The 19,361-nt window shown below is 39.4% G+C and overlaps 1 protein-coding gene and 1 long non-coding RNA gene across 23 annotated transcripts in view; one reads left to right on the top strand and one right to left on the bottom strand.

Moving 5' to 3' along the window:
- Positions 1 to 19,361, bottom strand: part of LOC111772175 (disks large-associated protein 5-like) — a 65,654-nt gene that overhangs the window by 32,805 nt on the left and 13,488 nt on the right. For 16 of the 21 annotated variants that reach the window (XR_011425388.1, XR_011425395.1, XR_011425391.1 and 13 more), the window contains exon 1: positions 2,975 to 6,189. The gene's annotated coding sequence lies outside the window, so the exon portion shown is untranslated. Of the gene's footprint in view, positions 1 to 2,974; positions 6,190 to 19,361 lie in introns of those variants that run through there. The other 5 variants (XR_011425385.1, XR_011425386.1, XR_011425393.1 and 2 more) reach the window with 2 other exon arrangements.
- LOC138917423 (uncharacterized) overlaps positions 6,378 to 19,361 on the top strand; it is a 29,640-nt gene continuing 16,656 nt past the window's right edge. For both annotated transcript variants that reach the window (XR_011425397.1, XR_011425396.1), the window contains exon 1: positions 6,378 to 6,498. This is a non-coding gene — a long non-coding RNA (uncharacterized lncRNA). The remainder of the gene's footprint in view (positions 6,499 to 19,361) is intronic.

Genomic DNA, 19,361 nt, shown 5'->3' with positions numbered 1-19,361 from the left:
CATGACAGAGACAATCCAGAGCTGATCCCTGCTTCCTGGGTCCCTCCCCAGAATCTCCCAGCAGGGCCCACACCCTGAGGTGAGCCCCTCCCAGGTCACTGTGCCCAGACTCCCCAGGGTTCCCCTGGGAGGCCTCATGTTCTCCCTTGCAGCAGCAAGTAAATAAACCAAACTTTGCTTAACTGCAACTTGTGATACCAAACCTCTTAATCTCAAATTCACGTGTCTGATGTACAGTAAGCCGAACACAGAGACATGCGTGCCTGGAGGCAGAGAAAGATTTATTCAAATTGGCCAAAACAAGGGGGAGGAAAACAGGTTCTCTCAAAACCACCTTCACAAGAGAGGAAGGTGGGGGATTTCATAAGCTAAGGGGGTTGGCAGGAGGAGTTTCAAAGAAACAAAGGGGAAATCCGTGATGTTCCTTTCGCTCCAGATAAGCCCTTGGGCAATTTGACTTCTGGGTATCAAGGGCAGCTGGGGGCTGTTTATCTGGTGATTGTAACTTCATTGAAGGCATTCTTGGGGCTGCACTGGTGGTGTGGCAGTTAGGTTCACATGCTCCACTTCAGCAGCCCCGGGTTCATGGGTTCAGGTCATGAGCACAGAGCTGTATGCCACTCATCAAGCCATGCTGTGGCGGTGCCCCATATACAAAATAGAGGAAGACTGGCACAGATGTTAGCTCAGGGACAATCTTCCTCACCAAAATAATAATAATAAAATTAAAAGTAACAACAATGAAGGCATTCTTTTTCTTCTGCAAAATAAGCTTATAAATCCTTGTTACCCTTGAGTCACCACTCAAGTTAAACAAAAAAAGCAGCAAATTGACAAGATTAATTTCCTTTCACCTACATCTGTGTTGGGAACAAGGTCAAAAGAATCGAATGTTTACAGTAACCCTCAGGTACCCAGCTTCAGGTGTTCTTGGTGGTCTCCATCTGATGGGCTTTATCTGTAGACATCTTGAGATGGAGTCTTGAAATCTTGAAATTGGATTACCAAATAGGAGCAAGAGAAATCATTATTGATTCAAGAAAAATTTATAATGTAGAGCGGAGATTAGTTTTAGAGTCTGACCACCTAGGGCTCTAGTTCTGGAGCTGCTCAATTTCTGTTCTCAGACTTCAGTGATGTGAGTCATATCAACACCTACTTCATAAGTGATATGAGATTTTCACATATTGTGTATATGGGGTAGCCATTCTGGTTCAAAACTGATTTGGCTTGAACTAAGGAAGCTTGACTTACTGCCTATCAAACACACGTTGTACATCTGCTTTAACTGTTAAAGAATGCATTCTCATACGTCCCCTCCTACAATGCCAGTCTCAGCCAGTATCCAGTGTCAGTAATTCCCTATTAGTAACACCCATATCAGCACTCTGAAGATAACTTCCCTTTCCTGGACATCAGGGTCAGGTTGACCTGCTAATTTTTAACTGAATACCTCTTTGAAACTTTGATGAGTATGTATCCTGGGCATGTTTAAGGTATGTTCTTTGTTCTAAAAAGCTATAAAACTGTACTGAAAACCATGCTTCTCTGGAACATTTTCTTCCTTTGTGGAAACTGCCTTCCCAGGTTATAATCCTCAACTTGGCTCAAGTAAAACTCAGCTTATCTCTCTAACCTATAGACTGGTTATGGGTTATTTTGCGTAGACATAAGGTTGTTGTGAGAATGAAATGAAATATCCTACCTAAAGATCATAGCATAGCAGCTGGAATACAGTAAGGACTTCAAAACCTGGTAGTTACTGTGAGCTGACCACAAAAGGGAAAAGTTAGAATGAGGCTCAAATCCTGCGGGCGCCCCTGTGTACTCCACCAGCCCCGTTCCTGGCAAGGCAGGGAGCAGGGCTTGGGTGGAGAACCGGACTTCATTACTTAATGAATCTATTTGCCTGTAACAGTTAAAGCTGAAAGGAAGATAATGGGGCTCTAAATTCTCCACTGGAATTAAAGGAGGAAAGAATTACAATTAAAGGATTCTCCATTTCAAAAACCTGTTCTGTTTTCCCCAGTTTTAAAGATGCTCTCTAGAGCCAGCCTGATGTCCTAGCACTTCAAGTTCAGCGTGCTCCACTTCAGCAGCCTGGGTTCAGTTCCCGGGCACAGAACCAGACAACTCATTTGTCAGTAGCCATGCTATGGTGCTGGCACACTTAGAAGAACCAGAAGAACTTACAACTATACACAACTATGTACTGGGGACTTTGGGAGGAAAAAACGAAGAAAAAATGAGGAAGATTGGCAACAGACGCTAGCTTAGGGCAAATCTTCCCCTGCAAAAATAAATAAATAAATAAATAAATAAATAAATATGTTCTCACTTTGTGTGTCTAATAAACTTTTAAGGCCTAATGGCTCCAGAGTCCATGTAAACCAAGCCTTGGATTAGCAGGGGCCCGAGATGAGTACAGGATAGTGGCAAAGAGTGTGGGCTTTGACTTGGGTTTTAATCTCTACCCTGCCACTGTTTTAAATCCAAAGGTTGAAGGCCATATATGGCCTTGGGCAAGAGGCGTAACCCTTCATAAACCTCAGTTTGATAACAATCTCTTCTCCATGGAGTTTTAAGATAAATTGTATTACAGTACCTGGCAAATAATAGATTTTCAATAAATGGTACTTTAAAATACTGATAATGACAACAACAATAATAACAATATCCCTGGATCTACCATTAGAAATTATGAGCATTTTTAGGTAAAGTATTGAGACATCAAGAGCAAGAGGTATTGCTATAAAAAATTAGTAAGAATGACAAAATTTAACATTAGTTGGCCACAAGTATAAACTGGTGGAGTCTTTCTAGAAAACAAATATAGAGCTGTTTCCCAATCAGTCTTACATGTCTAAAGGATGAATAGGGTCTCACTTAATCCAGAACACTGTCAGCCATTGCTCTGAATCAGCATTTTCCCCCTTAAGTGTCCATTTGGAGACTTAAAGAAAGTAGAACTCACTCAAACTTTTCTTTCTTCATCCACTTATTGCTGCTTTCTTCCACCAATAAGTAAAAGCTGTTGATGATTCTTCCCTCAGTAACTGTCTGAGAAAACATAGCAGAAATACAATAAATATGTTGATTGGCGTTTTTATTATGTAGATGTTTTATATAAGGTGACAAATATTTTTCTTTTATGGTGCTTTAGAACTCATAAAATATGATTCAAAACACTTTTAAAAAATCTCTGTAAAATTTAAGCACACATCTCCAAAATCACCTCTGAAAATGTATAAATACAGAGTTGACAGACTGCAATTATTTACAAGTCACACACACATATTGACAAAGCCTGGGAGGAGCTGGGTGATCTGGCAAGATCGCGTGAACCTTTCTTGTGTTTTAATTTCCACCAGCAGCGTAATAATGGTTTTTATACAAAAAATATAGTTTAAAAATTCCTGCAAATAGCTCAATCTAATTATGTCCCTGATGATCTAATTAAATGTTAAATTTTCAGTTATTAAAAACCCACATCTTTCTTGAAAAGAAAATGTTTTAATTAATTGCTGTATATTTTTTATGTTTTATATATGCTATATATTACAAATTAATCACTCTCTTCGTATTAGCTATTTAAGGTATTTCTAATTTTCCTATTATACATAATCCTTCAATTAACATCTTTTAAAATGTCAATTTTTGTTCAAGCTTCTCTTTTATGACTCAACATTAGATTTTTATTTCCCTGGTCTTTACAATGGAAGACAGGAATGGCACTCTTTTAAAAACTGAAAGAAGTAGAGATGCCTGTCAAACAATGCAAGATTTACACATTTCCAGCCCTTTCTGTCCTTCCCCACCACTGCCATCTCCACATAAGTGTGATCCCTTTCAGTGTGTCCAAGTTTCTGATAATTTCTTAGGAGACAATCCCAGACAGGGGAATTACTGAGTAACATAGAAATTATAGAAACATTAAAGGAAATTATTGGTGGCAAAAAAGAAAAATTCAAATCCTATATATAGGGAAATAAGAAACATTTACACCAAAGAAAACAAAGATAAAAAGAAAGTCAATGGAATGGGGTAATGCTTGCCATTAGTATGTCAGAGGGAAGTCTGGTATAGAGAACTGCTGATAAATTTCTTCGGACAGTAACTAGGATGCAGTGGATGAATAAATATTGGCAGAGGAGAAAAACAAGATCTGGAGGTCAAGGAACTTGCCCACCTTCTGAAGGAAAGTAGAGTGTGAAGAGGGCGCTGAGTCTGTGTGCTTGACTGTGCCGTCTTGCACTCTCTCTTATTAAGGATGATGTGTATTTTGTACGCAAAATTTAGATCTCAGGAATAAACATATAGTGTGATGTGCACTGATAGAGAATATATGCAGGAAATGGGATGGAATGGAGCAGGGTGCTGGAATATATATATATAGTGTGGTGTGTACTGGTAGAGAATATACGCAGGAAATGGGATGGAATGGAGCAGGGTGCTGGAATATATATATATATAGTGTGATGTGCACTGATAGAGAATAGATGCAGGAAATGGGATGGAATGGAGCAGGGTGCTGGAATATATATATATATAGTGTGATGTGCACTGATAGAGAATATACGCAGGAAATGGGATGGAATGGAGCAGGGTGCTGGAATATATATATATATAGTGTGATGTGCACTGATAGAGAATATATGCAGGAAATGGGATGGAATTGAGCAGGGTGCTGGAATATATCTTTAAAGTGGTTTTACTATACCAGAGGACATGATTGTTTTTGAGACTCTGATAAAGAAATATTTTGAATGATTTCTTCTTTTGAAAGACGGCATGCTCATTACCATTGCCTTGTCACTCTTGCTAAGTTTTGTTAGTGTTTCCTTCTAGTCGTTTCCCAAGTATTTCTTTTTGGCTAAATTATTTGTTTATCTGTATAAAGCTAAGGGGGTTTGTTTTTCGGTGTGGATTTTTTAGCAGGTCTTCCTAATACGGGAAGGAATTTAATAGTGAATTTTTAAAGTAAAGGCCTAGTGCCCATAGGCATATTTTAATGTGTGAATTCTTTATCAAATATGTCATAAATATTGAGGAGGCAGTGTGTTAAAATAGTCTTATTTATTTATTTATTTAATTTTTTAAAATATTTTTTAAAATTTTTATTGAGTTAATGATGGGTTACAGTCTTGTGAAATTTCAGTTGTACATCATTGTCTGTCAGTCGTGTTGTAGGTGCACCCCTTCACCCTTTGAGCCCACCCCCCACCCCCCTTTCCCCTGGTAGCCACTAATCTGTTCTCTTTGTCCACATGTTTAAATTCCTCATAGGAGTGGAGTCATACAGAGATTGTCCTTCTCTATCTGGCTTATTTCACTTAACATAATTCCCTCAAGCTCCATCCATGTTGTTGCAAATGGGACGATTTTGTTCTGTTTTATGGCTGAGTAGTATTCCATTGCATATACATACCACAACTTCTTTATCCATGGAAGCACTTAGGTTGCTTCCATGTCTTGGCTATTGTAAATAATGCTGCAATAAACATTGGGGTGCACAGGACTTTTGGAATTGCTGACTTCAAGCTCTTTGAAGAGATACCCAGTAGTGGGATAGCTGGGTCCTATGGTAGTTCACCATTCCCTTTCCACTTAGACTACTGACAACTATCTTATTGAGGAAAAATGGAATTAAGATTACTATCAGTGTGCTCATTATATTTTTAAAAAATAAGTCTATCAAATCTTTGTCTAGGATTAACTTTTATTAATTGATTTGCATTCAAGTGATTAGGATGATTACAAATAATTATCCAGTCAACTCTTAAAATTTTAATAACATTCCTCTCTTTGGGCATGCTTGGAAAATCTGTCCCTGAATCAATATTACAAAATATCTACAAAATTTTCACCACAGAACTTTTACAATTAATTATCCATTCCATTTTCACTATTATAGCTTATCCTAAAGAATTAAGTAAATGCGTATTACTTCACTCCTGCACACCCTTTAAACGCAGCTAACAGACACTGAATAAACCAGCTCATCCCCGGCGGGATCCAGAGTTACTTGCCCCACGTGCTGTCCCCAGGCTGCAGCCGCCTGAGGGGACTCGCCGGGGCCCCGCCCTCAGAGCTCACACCCGCCGTGCGCTCTCGCCAAGGGGCCGCCCCGCCGACCCTCCCGCGCGGCTCTGCGCGCACAGGCCGGACGCTCAGAGCCGGCGCCGGGCCGCCCTGCTCGGCCTCCTGGGCGCAGCGGCGCCTCTGGACCGAGCACGCGCACCAGCGGCCTCCGCGCAGGCTCCGTGCCCGCGCACGCGCCCTCGCGTCGCGCTCCTGGCGGAGAGACATGCGCTCGGGGCCGGGCTCCGGGCGGTTCTCGCGGTGCCGTTCCACCGGGACTTCCGCGCTTCGGTGGCCTTTCTGACGAGCCGCGGCGCCCGGAGATGTTCAGGTTGGAGCGACACTTCCCAGAGGGCAGCGGTCACTCCAGATCTTCGGCTTCCATTCCGTTTTCGCGCGGTTCTCCCTCTTCGCAAGGTGAGTGGAGCTCATTTGTGGATGTGTTAGCACAGGATGCGGGAATCCTGTGAAGCGAGTCAATTCGGAGCCCGACGTGAACCAGGAGGGGTGGCGGCGGAAGCGCTCACAGCGTGGAGGCCGGTAGTAGGGACGCCAGTCCTCACGGGACTCTCGGGCCTGAACGGCAGAGGACGGTGTGTGTCTGTGGGGACAGACGGGCAGCGTGTGGCGGGGTGTGTGTGAGACGCGAGTGAGCGGTGGGATGCGCCTCCGTGCCGTGGGTGTGGCTGCGAGGCTGTGACAGGTGCGTGGCTGTGCTGGGGTGACGGGGACTTGGTGCATGTCCTTCACCTGTGCGGGTGTGATGGCTGTGGCTCTGTGGCGTCACTGTCTGGTGGCTCTGGGCTCCCTGGTGTTCCTCCTCTTCTCTCCTCACAGCTGCTTGGCTGCAAGAGGGAAGTAGGATCTTGAGCCCTAAAGGGAGATTTCCAGCCAGGGGGCACCGAGGTTAGTTTGGGAAAGCCTGGAAAGTTCTCTACTTGGGAGCTCTGAGGGGCAGCTACTGTCTCAGAGCCTCGGGGTTCCCAGAGCTCGGACCCCAGGAACGTGCTGTAAACCTATTCCCGTGGTCCAGGCTCTGTCCTCTTTTCCATCTGTTTATGTGTATGAGCAGGGCGGGTGGACCTGGAGAGTGTTGTGTAAGGTAGTCTTCTGTGCCCCAAGAACAGCCTGGTGCCTCCTGACTTCCTCCTCAGTCCTGCCATTCCCAAAAGAAGAACCTTGATGAGGGGAAAGAATTGTTTTACACACAAAAGTCAACATTGAGGATAGTTTTTTTTTTCATAAAATCATTGATTTTAACTTATTGATATAAGCAAAACTTAACAAAACTTTGCAATAATATCTGATTTTTAGTTGTCTTCCCAAAAACATTTCCAAATACTGATTGAAATAGAAGAAAATAAGGAATCATTTTATTTACCCACATCTTTCTTTGCTGCTTCAGGGCACTGAGAGTCTTACTGATGTTCTCACTTATGAGACGCTTGATCACATCAGCTTCTTTGGGCAGGTTGTGATTCACAAATGTCTCTTTGATTCTGCTGCATTTCGGTGGGTGGGAAATTTCCTCCTCCTCTTTTCTAGAAGCTCTTGATTTATGAATTAAAAATGCATTCTCAAGCAAAAGTCCTGATTTCCCCCCCCCCCTTTTTTTTTGTGAGCATTATCAGAGCAGGGCTGATAAGCACAATTTTAATCTAATAATAATTTTGTTTTATAATACTGAATTAGAGGACACGCAATGTTCTTCAGTAAATATATCTAACATATTTATATAGGATTACAACATATTATTAAGTTTTTATGTAGATTATACTTCTCCAAGATATTCATGCTTAGTAGGTGATCTTCATACTCTTAGTTTTACTGATGAAAAAGTCAAGACATTAAAATGTCATGAACTCTAAGAGCAGTTACTTTTAGAAAATCTGAGAACAGAATCTATGTCTTAAGTTTCAACTGGATACCGTTCCCCAGTTATGGGTGCATATTTTACACTTGGACCAGTATCATCCTGATTAATAATGCTGTACCTGCCATCATGTAGCAGAACCAAATTAATTAACCTGTTCCCTGTTAGAGTTTTGTGTTTCTGGTTTTTGGGTGTCAAAAACTAAGTACTGAACATACTCGTACATGCATTTCTTTATCTCAGTATTTTCTTAAGAAATGTCTAGAACTAGAATTTGGGGTAGAATAATCAGATTTTTAGTGAGTGCTTATGATATTCCAGACCATGCCATCTTAGTATTCGGGGTGATAAAAAGATTCAAATGACATAGTTGACACTTTTACGTTCCTTCTGGTAAGTAAAGTAAACCCTGAATAGGAATAGATGCATCGAAGGCCACTAGGGAGATTCAGATAATGTGACTTGGTGTTTGATAAGGCAGTGATGTCATTCTGACTGCAGTCACCACTGTCGGGTTGTGATTAAACTCTGATGACCTTGAGAGCACCATGATGGTAAGGAATTTATGTTGCAAAGTTTTACGTTACTTTTTAAGTTGAGATAGATTCATGATCATAAAATTCACTGTTTTCTTTTCTTTTTTTTGGTGAGGAAGATTGGCCCTGAGCTAACACCTGTTGCCAGTCTTCCTCTTTTTGCTTGAGGAAGGGTGGCCCTGAGAAAACATCTGTGCCCATCTTCCTCTATTGTGTATGTGGGATGCCACCACAGCATGACTTGTTGAGTGGCGTAGGACCATGCCTGGGATCCAAACCTGTGAACCTGGGCCAACAAAGCAAAGTGTGCTGAACTTGACCACTATGCCACTGGGCCAGCCCCAAAACTCACCTTGTAAAAATGTACTCAAAAGAAAACATTTTACTATAGTCACAAGGTTGTACAAATCAGTACCACTATCTAAGTCCAAAACATTTTATCACCTTAGTAAGAAACCCTGTCCTTGTTAGCTGTCACTTCCTATCCCTGGTCCTCCCATACTCTGGAAACCACTAACCCGTCTTCTGTCTCCATGGATTTGCTGAGTCTTGAAATTCAGTCTACATGGAATCATGCAATATGTGTCCTTTTATGTCTAGCTCCTCTCACTTGGCATGAGGTTTTCAAAGTTCGTCCATGTGGTAGATAAGCACATCATTCTTTTACTTTATTTTGGAAAGTATACATGGCATTACATTTGCCATTTTAACCACTTTTCAGTGTATAGTTCTGTGACAGTAAAAGACCTTAGATATGTTGTCAAACTTAATGTATAAAATCATAATCACCTAAACATGATTAATTCTATTATAACCATAAGTTAGAGTGCTATGCAGCCATTCAAAATATTTGTCAAAATAAGGAAACTATGTATGATAGAATTTAACAAAGATTTTGAGTATTTAAGATATTCTTTTGTTTCTTTTTAAATCCTGTTTTTCTATCTGTTATGACAAACTCTAAGTTTCAATTGGAGAATTTTATCCTTTTATATTTAATCTAATAATTGACAGATTTAGGTCATCCATTTTACTGTATGTTTTCTTTTTTTCCATTTGGCTTTTGTTCCCCTTTCTCTTTTTTTCTTCTTTGGGGTTAATAATATTTATTTAAAATTCCATTTTAACTTGCTTTTTCTATATGTGCCTATTTTTAGTGGTCACTGTCTGTATTTAAATATATATATGTATATATATGTATTTATATATATATATAATTATTTTATTGGGTCATATTGGCTTTCAACCTTGTATACATTTCAAGTGTCTACCATAATATTTCAGTTTGTCTTTAGACTGCATTGTGTTCATCACCAATAATTCAGTTTTTATCCATCACCATACATATGTGGCTTTACCATTTCATCCTCCCTCATCCCTTTTTCTTCTGGTAACCACTAATCTAGTCTCATCTATGTGTTTGCTTATATTCCACATAGGAGTGAAATCATACAGTATTTCTTTCTCTGTCTGACTTGTTTTGCTCAAGATCCATCCATGGTGTCTCACATGGGATGAGTCTGTCTGTTTTGATGGGTGAGTAGTATTCCATTGTATATACATACGACACCTTCTTATCCATTTGTCCCTTGATGGGCACCTAGGTTGCTTCCATATCTTGCCTATTGTGAATAATGCTGTGGTGAGCATACGGGTGCATATATCTTTTGGAATTAGTGATTTCATGTTCTTTTGATAAATACCCAGTAGCAGAATGGCTGGATCATACAGTATTTCTGTTTTTAAGTTTTTGAGAAATTTCCATACTGTTTTCCATAGTGGCTGCACCGGTTTGCATTCCCACCACCAGTTTAAGAGCATTCCCTTTACTCCACATCCCCTCCAACATTTGTTATTTTTTGTCTTGGTAATTATAGCCATTTGACTGGTGTGAGGTGATACCTCATTGTCATTTTGATTTGCATTTCCCTGACGATTAGTGATGTCCAACATCTTTTTGTGTGCCTATTGGCCATCTGGATATCTTCTTTGAAAAATGTCTGTTCGTATCCTATGTCCATTTTTTTGATTGGATTATTCTTTTTTTTGTTATTGAGTTGTATGAGCTCTTTATATATTTTGGAAAGTAACGCCTTGTCAGATGTATGATTTGCAAATATTTTCTTCCCATTGGTACGTTGTCTTTTCATTTTGATGATGGTTTCCTTTGCCTTGCAGAAGCTCTTTAGTCTGATGTAGTCCTATTTCTTTATTTTGTCTTTTGATTCCCTTGCCTGTGGAGACATGGTATTCAGAAAGATACTACTAAGACCTACGTCAAATCTGTACTGCCTATATGTTCTTCTAAGAGTTTTATGGTTTCAGGTCTTACATTCAAGTCTTTAATCAATTTAGAGTTAATTTTTGAGTATCACGTGAGACAATGGTCTACATTCATTCTTTTGCATGTGGCTGTCCAATCTTCCCAACACTATTAATTGAAGAGACTTTCCTTTCTTCATTGTGTGTTCTTGCCTTCTTTGTTGAAGATTAGCTGTCCCTTGATGTGTGGTTTTACTTCTGGGCTTTCAATTCTGTTCCATTGATCTGTATATCTGGGTTTTTTATGCCAGTATCATGCTGTTTTGACTACTACAGCTTTGTAGTATATTTTGAGTTCAGGGAGCATGATACATCCAAGTGTTTTTTTTCCCCCTTCAGAATTGCTTTGGCTATTCAGTGTCATTTGTTTTTCCATATAAATTTTAAGATTCTTTTCTCTCTTTTCATGAAGAATGTCATTGGTATTCCATTCGTGTTTGCATTAAATCTGTAGATTGATCTGTAGATCAGTCTGTAGATTGATTTAGGTAATATGGACATTTTAACTGTGTTTATTCTTCCAATACATGGGAATGGAATATCTTTCCATGTCTTTGTCTTCTTTGAGTTATTTCATTAATGTCATAGTTTTTGGAGTATATGGCATTCACCTCCTTGGTTAAATTTATTCCAGGTATTTTATTCTTTTTTGTTGCAATTGTAAATGGGCTTATAGTCTTGACTTCTCTTTCTGCTGGTCCATTATTAGTGTATAGGAATGCAAGTGATTTTGTGTGTGTGAGGAAGACTGGCCTTGAGATAACGTATTTTGCCAATCTTCCTCTTTTATTTTCTCCCCAAAGCCCCAGTACATAGTTGTATATCCTAGTTGTAAATCATTCTAGTTCTTCTATTTGGGATGCCACCACAGCATGGCCTGATGAGCGGTGTGTAGGTCCATGCCCGGAATCCAAACTGGCAAACTGCAGGCCCCCATTACGGAGTGAAATGCAAATGATTTTTGAATGTTGATTTTGTACCCTGCAGCTTTACGGTATTTGTTGATTATTTCTAATAGTTTTTTGTTGGATTCTTTACAGTTTTCTGTATATAGAATCATGTCAACCACAAATAGTGACAGTTTTAATTCTTCCTTCCCTTTTTAGATACCTATTATTTCTTTTACTTGCCTTACTTGTTTGGCTAAAATTTCCAGTACTATGTTGAAGAAGAGTGGCAAGAGTGGGCACCCTTGTCTTGTTCCTGTTCTCAGAGGAATGGCTTTCACTTTTTGACCATTGCGTATGATGTTGGCGGTGGGTTGGTGCTATATGGCCTTTGTAATGTTGAGGTACTTTCCCTCTATACCCATTTTATTGAGAGTTTTTATCATAAATGGATATTGGAAATTGTCAGATGTTTTCTCTCCATCTATTGAGATGATCATGTGATTTTCATTCTTCATTTTGTTAATGTGGTACATCACATTGATGGATATGCTAATGTTGAACCATTTCAGCACCCCTACAGTAAATCCCACCTGATCGTGGTCTATGATCCAATTAATGTATTGTATTCAATTTCCTAATATTTTGTTGAGTACTTTTGCGTCTATGTTCATCACTGATATTGGCCTGTAATTTTCCTTTTTTGTGTCATCCTTGTCTGGTTTTCATATCAGGATAATGTTTGCCTCAGAAAATGAATTCAGAAGTGTCCCATCCTCCCAATTTTTCAGAATAGTTTGAGAAGCATAGGAATTAAATCTTCTCTGAATGTTTGGTAGAATTCACCAGAGAAGCTGTATGGTCCTGGACTTTTTCTTTGGGAGGCTTTTGATAACAGTTTCAATCTCTGCTAGTGATTGGTGTATTCAGATTCTTTATTTCTTCGTGATTCAGTTTTTGGAGGTCATATGGTTCTAAGAATTTATCCATTTCTTCCAGGCTATTCAGTCTGTTGACATATAGTGTTTCATAGTATTCTTCTGTAATCCAATGTGTTTCTGCAGTGTCCATTGTAGTTACTGCTCTGTAATTTCTGATTGTATTTATTCGAGTCTTCTCTCTTTTTTTCTGAATCTGGCTGAGATATTGTCAATTTTGTTTATCTTCTCAGAGAACCGCTTCTTAGTTTCATTGATCCTTTCTATTGTTTTTCTACTTCCTGTTTCATTTATTTCTGCTCTGATTTCATTATTTCCTTCCTTCTCCTGACGTTGGGCTTTGTTTGTTCTTTTTCTAGGTCTTCTAGGTAGAGAGAAGCTGGTTTATCTGAGACCCCACTGGCTTTCTGTTGGCTCCCATAGGCTTGGATGCTGCTGCCCCATGCATGACCGGTGATGCTTGTCCTGGGTTGTCTGAAGGTGCTCGTTGCACTGCTGCCAGGGGTGCTGGGTTCATAGGTGTCACTATCCCTGCCAGGGACCTGAAGAACTATATGTATCTCCAGCTGAGCTGGTGTTGGGGGGTGCCACCAGTGGGGGCTAGGTCACCAGATCTGCTGTGTTTCCTGAAGCCTCTGGTCACAGGTTCCACCTGCCAGTGCTGGGGCAAAGGGGCTATTTCTTCTGCCCCCACCCAGTTTGCTCACAGTTGTGTGGGCCAGGCCACCTCCACTGTGCCAGCAGTCACACAGGCCAGGCTGCCACCATCCATGCTCCACTGGCAGGTGAGCTGGGCTGTCCTCACCACTTGTGCAAGCCACTGTGTGAGGATCCACAACCTGGATTGCTGCCACTCAGGGAGGGTGGTGGGGGCTTCTCCCCTAGTTCCACTGCTTACTGGGGGTTGAGTCCACCCACATTCAGATGTATAGACGCATGGATCTCTTAGGCATCCTCTACTGCTGTATAGGAAATCCTGTGTTGGTCAGTGCATGTCCATTTGGCTGTAACTTAGAGGGGAGTGACAAGGGGGAAAATTCCACCATGAGGCTGATGTCACTCATGTTGTCTCACCTTTTCTGAACTTTCCAAAAAACCAGTTTAAAAAAAATTATTGTGGTCTAACTAGTTTATAACATTGTGAAATTTCAGTTGTACATCAGTATTTATCAAACACCATATCGATGTGCCACCACACCCCTTGTACCCACTCTCCTGCTGCCACAGTAACCACTAAATTGTTCTCTTTGTCCATAAGTTTGTTTATATTCCACATATGAGTGAAATCATATGTTCTTTTCTCTCTCTGTGTGGCTTATTTCTCTCAACATGATGCCCTCAAGTTCCACCAATGTGGTTGTGAATGGGACGATTATGTGCTTTTTATGGTGGAGTAGTATTCCATTGTATATATATACTACATCATCTTTATCCAATCATCAGTCGTTGGGCACTTGGGTTGCTTCCACATCTTGGCTATTGTGAATAATGCTGCAATGAACATAGAGGTGCATACGTCTCTTAGTGTTGATTTCAAGATCTTTGGATAAATACCCAGTGGTGGGATAGCCTGGTCATATGGTAATTCTATTTTTAACTTTTTGAGAAATCTCCATACTGTTTTCCAAAGTGGCTGCACAAGTTTGCGTTCCCACCAGCAGTAGATGAGGGTTCCCTTTTCTCCACAACCTTTCCAACATTTGTTATTTTTTTGTCTTGGTGATTGTAACTGTTCTAACAGGCATAAGATGATATCTAACTGTAGCATTGATTTGTATCTGCTTGATGATTAATGATGTTTAGCACCTTGTCATCTGCCTATTGACCATCTGTATATCTTCTTTGGAAAAATGTCTCTTCATATCCTCTGCCCACTTATTGATTGGGTCATTTATTCTTTCATAGTTCAGTTGTGTGAGCTCTTTATATATTGCAGAGATTAATCCCTTATTGTATATATGATTTGCAAATATTTTCTCTCAGTTCCTGGGTTGTTTTCTCATTTAGATCTTGGTTTCTTTTGCCTTCCAGAAGCTCTTTAGTCTGATGAAGTCCCACTTGTTTATTGTTTCTTTTGTTTCCCTTGTCTGAGTGGACACTATGTTTGTAAAGATCCTTTTAAGGCTGATGACAAAGAGTGTACTGCCTATATTTGCTTCCATAAGTTTTATAGTTTCTGGTCTTACATTCAAGTCTTTGATCCATTTTGGGTCTATTTTTGTCTATGGAGAAAGATAATGGTCTACTTTCATATTTTAGACGTGGCTCTTTAGTTTTCTCAGCACCACTTATTGAAGAGGCTTTCCTTACTCCATTCTATGTTCTTGGTTCCTTTATTTTTTATTTACTTATTTGTTTTTGAGGAAAATTAGCCCTGAGCTAACGTCTGCTGCCAATTCTCCTCTTTTTGCTGAGGAAGACTGGCCCTGACCTAACGTCTGTGCCCATCCTCCTCTACTTTATATGTGGGATGCCTACCACAGCATGGCTTGCCAAGTGGTGCCATGGGCACACCCAGGATCCAAACTGGCCAACCCCGGGCCACCAAAGAGGAACGTGCAAACTTAACCACGGCACCACCAGGCCAGCCCCTCTTGCTTCCTTTATTGAAGATTTGCTGTCCATGTATGTGTGGTTTTATTTCAGGGCTTTCAGTTCTGTTTCACTGACCTGTGTGCCTGTTTTTGTACTGGTACCATGCTGTTCTGATTACTACAGTTTTGTAATATGTTCTGAAATCAGGGATTTCAATGCCATCAGTTTTCTTCTTGTTTCTCAGGACTGCTTTGGCTATTCTGGTTTTTTTGTTGCCCCATACGAATTTTAAGATTCTTTGTTCTATTTCTGTGAAGATTGTCATTGGGATTCTGATTGTGATTGCATTGAATCTGTGGATTGCTTTAGGTAGTATGGCCATTTTAACTATGTTTATTTTTCCAATCCGTGTACATGGACTATCTTTCCATTTCTTTGTCATTATCGATTTCTTTCAGTAATGTCCTATAGTTTTCCTTGTATAGGTTTTACACATCTTTGGTTAAGTTTATTCCTAGATATTTTAATCTTTTTGTTGAAATTGTAAATTGGGTTGTATTCTTGAGTTCTTGCTCTATTAGTTCGTTATTAGAGTATAGAAATGCCACTGATTTTTGTACATTGACTTTGTATGCTACAACTTTGCTGTAGTTGTTGATTATTTCTAAGAGTTTTCCGATGGATTCTTTAGAGTTTTCTAAACATTTTATATATAGAAATGATGTCGACTGCAAAGAGTGAAAGTTTCACTTCTTCAGTGCCTATTTGGATTCTTTTTATTTCTTTTTCCTGCCTAATTGCTCTGACCAAAACCTCTGTACTATGTTGAATAAGAGTGGAGAGAGTGGGCATCCTTGTCTTGTTCCTGTTATCAGTGGGATGGCTTTCAGTTTCCCCCATTGAGTATGATGTTGGCTGTGGGTTTGTCATATATGACCTTTACTATGTTGGGATATTTTCCTTCTATACCCATTTGATTGAGAATTTTTATCATGAATGGATGCTGGATCTTGTCAAATGCTTTCTCTGCTTCTATAGAGATGATCATGTGGTTTTTGTTCCTCCTTTTGTGTTTATATGGTGTATCACATTTACTGATTTGTGGGTGTTGAAACATTCCTGTGTCCCTGGTATGAATCCCACTTGATCATGGTGTATGATCTTCTTAATGTATTACTGTATTCAGTTTGCCAATATTTTGGTGAGGATTTTTGCATCTATGTTCATCAGCGATATTGACCTGTAATTTTCCTTCTTTGTATTGTTCTTGTCTGGTGGTGGGATCAGGGTGATGTTGGCCTCATAGAATGTGTTAGTGGTATTTCCATCTTCCTCAACTTTTTGGAATAGTTTGAGAAGAATAGGTAATAAATTGTCTTTGAATGTTTGGCAGGATTCTCCTGAGAAGCCATCTGGTCCTGGATTTTTATTTTTGGAGAGGTTTTTGATTACTGTTTCACTCTTTTTACTTGTGATTGCTCTATTCAGATTCTTTGTTTATTCTTGATTCAGTTTTGGGAGGTTGTAAGAGTCTAAGAATTTACCCATTTCTTCTAGATTGTCCAGTGTGTTAGCATATAGTTTTTCATAGTATTCTCGTAATCTTTTGTATTTCTGTGCTATCCATGGAAATTTCTGCTCTTTCATTTCTAATTTTATTTATTTGAGACTTCTTTCTTTTTTTCTTAGTCTCACTAAGGGTTTGTCAGTTTTCTTCATCCTCTCAAAGAACCAGCTCCTTGTTTCATTGATCCTTTTCACAGTGTTTTTTGTTTCTATTTCATTTATTTCTGCACTTAATTTTTATTATTTCCCTGCTTCTCCTGAGTTTGGGCTTTGTTTCTTCTTCTTTTTCTAATTCTGTTAGGTGTAGATTAAGATAGTTTATTTGAGCTTTTTCTTGTTTGTTAATATGGTGCTGTATTGCTATAAATTTCCCTCTTAGGACTGCTTTTACTGCATCTCATAAGAGTCAACATGCTGTTTGCATTCATGTTTGCCTCCAAATATCTTTTGATTTCTTCATTTTTCTGATGACCCTGTGGTTGTTCAGTAGCATGTTGTCTAGTCTCCACATTTTTGGTTCCTCTCCCAGCTTTTTTCTTGTAGTTGATTTTTAGTTTCATGGCATTATGGTCATAAAAGATAGTAGATATGATTTCAATCTACCTAAATTTATTAAGGTTTGCCTTGTTTCCCAATATTTGCTCTATCCCTGAGAATGTTCTATGTGTTCTTGAGAAGAATGTGTATTCTGCTGTTTTGGGATGGAAGGCTCTATATATGTCTACTACATTCATCTCATCTAGTTTTTCATTTAAGTCCAGTATCTGTTTGTTGGCTTTTTCTCTGGATGATCTATCCATTGATGTAAGTGGAGTGTTGAGGTCCCCTACTATTATTGTGTTGTTGGTAATATCTCCTTTTAGCTTTGTTAATAGTTGCTTTATGTACTTTGGTGCTCCTGTGTTGGGTGTAGACATGTTTATAAGTGTTATGTCTCCTTGGTGGTGAGTCCCTTTTATTATTATACACTGCCCCTTTGTCTCTCTTTATCAGTTTTATCTTGAAGTCTACTTTGTCTGATATAAGTATGGCATCACCTGCTTTCTTTGGTTTGCCATCGACTTGGAGTATTATCTTCTATCTCTTCACTCTGAGCCTATGTTTGTCTCTAGAGCTGAGATATGTTTCCTGGAGGCAGCATATTGTTGGGTTTTGTTCTTTAATCCATCTTGTCACTCTGTGTCTTTTGATTGGAGAATTCAATCCATTTACATTTGGAGAGATTATTGATATATAGGGCTTAACACTACCATCTTCTCACACATTTCCTGGTTCTTCTGCATTTCCTTTGTTTCCTTCCTGTGTATTTTGGACTACCAATTTGATTAGGTAGTTTTCTCTGTTGGTTTTCTTCTTTTCCTCCTCGTTTATTGTAAAGATGTCTGTTCTGATTATTTGTTATTGGTTACCCTTAAGTTCATATAAACAATCTCATAGTTGAGATAGTCCATTTTCTGACAGCCTCCTACTTCCTTAGACTATACTGATTCCATCCCTTTACTATTTCCCTTCTAAGTTATTTTGTCATATCATTTTCCAACTTGTGTTGTGAGTCTATGGATAAAAAGATGAGGTCATTTTTGTTTTGGTATTTTCTGTTCATATTATCCTTGACGTTAGAATTGTTTACTAACCTGATCTGATAGAGATATGCCACTTCTTGATCATTGCCTACCTATTCATCTCCTTGCTCAGGGCTTTGTAGCGCCTTTCCTATTTCTTTTTTCAGATATGAGGGCCTTCTTGAGGATTTCTTGTAGGGGGGCACTTGTGGGAATGAACTCCCTTAGCTTTTGTTTACCTGGGAAAGTTTTTATTTCTCTGTCATATCTGAAGGAGATTTTCATTGGATAGAGTATTCTTGGCTGAAAGTTTTGTCATTCAGGATTTTGAATAGATCATTCCACTCTCTCCTAGACTGACAAGTTTCTGCGGAGAAATCCACTGAAAGCCTGATGTGGTTCCTTTGCAAGTTATTTTCTTCTGCCCTGCTGCCTTAGTATATTTTCTTTTCTTCTTTTTTTTTTTTTGAGGAAGACTAGCCCTGAGCTAACTACTGCCAATCCTCCTCTTTTTGCTGAGGAAGACTTGCCCTGAGCTAACATCCGTGCCCATCTTCCTCTACTTTATATGTGGGACGCCTGCCACAGCATGGCTTGCCAAGTGGTGCCAGATCCACACCTTGAATCCGAACCAGCGAAACCTGGGCCACCAAAGTGGAATGTGCAAACTGAACCACTGCACCACCGGGCCAGCCCTGGTTGTCTTTTCATTTTGATCCTTGTTCCCTTTCCCTTCCAGAAGCTCTTTAGTCTGATAAAGTCCCAGTTATTTCTTTTTTTCCCTTGCCTGAAGAGACATGGTATTCAAAAAGATCTTTGTAAGACCCATGTCAAAGAGTCTACTGCCTATATTTTCTTCTAACAGTTTTATAGTTTCATGTCTTACCTTCAAGTAGTTGATCCATTTTGAGTTAATTTTTGTTTATGGTGAAAGATAATGGTCTACTTTCATTCTTTTGCATGTGGTTGTCCAGTTTTCCCAATGTCATTTATTAAAGAGTCTTTCCTTTCTACATTGTATGTTCTTAGCCCCCTTGTCAAAGATTAGCTGTCTGTAGATG

This window comes from Equus caballus, chromosome 14 (genome assembly GCF_041296265.1).
Source record: "Equus caballus isolate H_3958 breed thoroughbred chromosome 14, TB-T2T, whole genome shotgun sequence".
Classification (NCBI taxonomy): domain Eukaryota; kingdom Metazoa; phylum Chordata; class Mammalia; order Perissodactyla; family Equidae; genus Equus; species Equus caballus.
The sequence above is the reverse complement of the archived record's forward strand: the minus strand, read 5'-3'. Positions and strand labels throughout refer to the sequence as shown.